The sequence below is a fragment of the Macaca fascicularis genome, chromosome 5 (assembly GCF_037993035.2).
Source record: "Macaca fascicularis isolate 582-1 chromosome 5, T2T-MFA8v1.1".
NCBI lineage: Eukaryota > Metazoa > Chordata > Mammalia > Primates > Cercopithecidae > Macaca > Macaca fascicularis.
Window position 1 is genome coordinate 105,022,028 of NC_088379.1, and position 3,698 is coordinate 105,025,725.

A 3,698-nucleotide genomic window follows, 5' to 3' on the forward strand; every position below is an offset into this window, starting at 1 on the left:
AAAGCAGGTATATTGCGCAAGTATTTATTTTGTTTGCTCGTATAACACCCAATTCCAACACCACATGTGATCTAGGTTTTTAAGCCGCACCCATCATATTCTTCTCAGACTATCAAATCATAAAGAAATGGGCACTGAACCAGCACTCAAAACCCTGACCTTTCCAATTTCAGGTAAGATTTGGCTTTCACTCAGTTAAATATTAAGTTAAAATGATAAATTTTAATTACTTTCTCTCTTCCTTACTCTCTTCCTGCTCAAATTCCTGCTTCTCTTCTCTCAAACTCACAGGGGTCATTCAGAGAACTGTTTTCCCTTTGGGCTCATTCAGAGTTCTGTTTTCCCTTTGTCTGCACTAAGCTGCAATTTTGAATCCACATGGTGCAGTTAGGAAGGAGGAGGAGTAGGGAAACAGGATAAACGAAGGGGAACATAGAGAGCTAGGAGCCAGAGGAGTGTGTTTCATACAACACTCTCCTTCTCTTTACAGCAGAAAATCAAGACACCCCATCAGTCACAGCAAAGGGGCTCACTGGGCCTTGCATTTCTACTCCACTCAATAACAATCAGCATTGATTGAGCATCTCCCCGTGTCAGGCATTAAGCTGGGTTTGGTGGGGTGGCAGTGATGAATAAGACGCGACTTTTACCTCTGCTGACAGGCAGTATAGGGAAGTGGTTATGACATAGCCTTTGGGATCAGGCAGATTATTCCTTACTAGCTCTGTATACTTGGACTTATTAGTTGACTGTTCTTTGCCTTAGTTTCCTTGTCTTTAAGGTGAGAATGAATAGTAGTGTGTCCAGAATGGGTTCCTTCTGGTGGGTTTTTGGTCTTGCTGATTTCAAGAAGGAAGGTGCAGACCCTCCCAGAGTGTTACAGTTCTTAAAGATGGTGTGTCCGGAGTTTGTTCCTTCAGATGTTCAGATGTGTCCAGAGTTTATTCCTTCTGGTGGGTTCGTGGTCTCGCTAACTTCAGGAGTGAAGCCACGGACCTTCGCAGTGAGTGTTATAGCTCTTTAAGGTGGTGCATCCAGAGTTGTTTGTCCTCCTGGTGGGTTCATGGTCTCACTGGCTTCAGGAGTGAAGCCACAGACCTTTGCAGTGAGTGTTACAGCTCATAAAGGTAGTGCGGACCCAAAGAGTGAGCAGCAGCAAGATTTATTGCAAAGAACAAACGAACAAAGCCTCCACAGCAAGGAAGGGGAGGCCAGTGGGTTGCTGTTGCTGGCTCCGGTGGCCCACTTTTATTCCCTTATTTGGCCCCACCCACGTCCTGCTGATGGGTCCATTTTACAGAGTGCTGATTGGTCCATTTTTACAGAGTGCTGATTGGTGTGTTTATAAAACTTTAGCTAGACACAGAACACTGATTGGTGTGTTTACAATCCTATAACTAGACAGAAAAGTTCTCCAAGTCACCACCTGACCCAGAAGCCCAGCTGGCTTCACCTCTCAATAGACAGAAAGTCAAGGAGAGAGAGAAAGAGACAGAGACAAAAAGGGAGTCAGAAAGAGAGAAAGAGAGAGACAGAGAGAGGAAGGGAGAGACAAAGAGGGAGTCAGAGAGAAAGAAAGAAAGAGACAAAGTCAAAGAGAGGGAGGAAGAGACAGACAAAAAGGGAGTCAGAAAGAGAGAGATAAAGAAGAAGTCAAAGAGAAAGAGAGATAGAAGTAGTAAAGAAAAATCAGTGTACCCTATTCCTTTAAAAGCCAGGGTAAATTAAAAACCTATAATTGATAATTGAAGGTCTTCTCTGTAACCCTATAACACTCGAATACCACCCTGTTGTCAGTGTAAACAAGGGTGTACCCTGAAAGCACTGAGGCCACTGACAACCCGTTGCCTTCCTATCAAAAATCTTTAACCCAACAGGTTTCCTAACAGGGGATCTAAATCTTAATTAATTACCATACAAAGGTCTGACCAGATCTAGGAGGAACTCCCTTGAGGACAGGATGATAGATGGTTCCTCGCAGGCGATTAAGGGAAAAAGACACAATGGGTATCAAACTTGCGAGTTGTTTGTGCTCAGCCAAACCTTAAAGTACTTACAGTATCAGGAAGGAGGCTTCTATACCAATTCTAAGTTAATATGGACTGCATGAGGTCTTATTAATAGCAAAGAATAATTGAAATCCCAAGCTTACAAATTTTTCAACAAAAGTAAAGTTTGCTAAAAGTCAACAGTGTAACATGTATTATCCTACTACCACACACTCCCAAAGGATTTCTCAGACTGTTTACAAGAAAGAACAAAATCTATCCTTACTCTACAATCCCAAATAGACTCTGTGGCAGCAGTGACTCTCAAAAACCACCAAGGCTTAGACCTCCTCACTGCTGAGAAAGGAGGACTCCACCTTCTTTGGTGAAGAGTGTCGTTTTTATACTAACCAATCAGGGATAGTACGAGATGTCTCCCAGCATTTACAGGAAAAGGTTTCTGAAATCAGATATTGCCTTTCAAACTCTTATACCAACCTCTGGAGTTGGGCAACATGACTTCTCCCCTTTCTAGTTCCCATGGCAGCCATCTTGCTATTACTCACCTTCAGGCCCTGTATTTTTAACCTCCTTGTCAAATTTGTTTCCTCTAGAATCGAGGCCACCAAGCTACAGATGGTCTTACAAATGGAACCCCAAATGAGCTCAACTAACAACTTCTACTGAGGACTCCTGGACCAACCCACTGGCCCTTTCACTGGCCTAAAGAGTTCCACTCTGGAGGACACTACAACTGCAGGGCCCCTTCTTAGCCCCTATCCAGCAGGAAGTAGCTAGAGCAGTCATCACCCAATTCCCAGCAGCAGTTGGGGTATCATCTTTAGTGGGGGATTGAGAGGTGAAGCCAGCTGGGCTTCTGGGTCAGTTGGGGACTTGGAGAACTTTTCTATCTAGCTAAAGGATTGTGAACACACCAATCAGCACTCTGTGTCTAGCTAAAGTTTTATAAACGCACCAATCAGCGCTCTGTAAAAAAGCAACAATCAGCGCCCTGTGTCTAGCTAAAGGTTTGTAAATGCACCAATCAGCACTCTGTAAAAACACACCAATCAGCACTCTATAAAATGGACCAATCAGCAGGATGTGGGTGGGGCCAAATAAGGGAATAAAAGCTGGCCACCCGAGCCAGCAGCACCAACCCGCTGGGGTCCCCTTCCTTGCTGTGGAAGTGTTATTGTTTTTCTCTTTGCAATAAATCTTTCTGCTGCTCACTCTTTGGGTCCGCACTACCTTTATGAGCTGTAACACTCACCACGAAGGTCTGCAGCTTCACTCCTGAAGCCAGCAAGACCATGAACCCACCAGGAGGAACAAAAAACTCCAGATGCACCACCTTTAAGAGCCGTAATACTCACTGTGAAAGTCTGCGGCTTCACTCCTGAAGTCAGCGAGACCACAAACCCACCATAAGGAAGGAACTCTGGACACATCTGAACATCTGAAGGAGCAAACTCTGGACACACCATCTTTAAGAACTGTAACACTCACTGCGAGGGTTCTCTGCTTCCTTCTTGAAATCAGCAAGACCAAGAACCCACCAGAAGGAACCCATTCTGGATACAGTAGCACCTCTTTAAAAGATTGTTTAGTGAGTAAATGAGATAATCCATGTAAAGCATCTATGGCAGATAGGAGAATCTTCAACAAATATTAGCTGCAATTATTATCCATAAATGGAAGCTCTCAATC

General features: G+C 44.1%; 1 long non-coding RNA gene across 1 annotated transcript; it reads left to right on the forward strand.

Annotated features, from left to right (window-relative positions):
• Positions 1–106: 106 nt before the first annotated feature.
• LOC141410325 (uncharacterized) lies at positions 107–3,218 on the forward strand. The gene is made up of 2 exons (XR_012434973.1): positions 107–173; positions 2,603–3,218. It is a non-coding gene; the product is annotated as an uncharacterized lncRNA (long non-coding RNA).
• Positions 3,219–3,698: the final 480 nt, after the last annotated feature.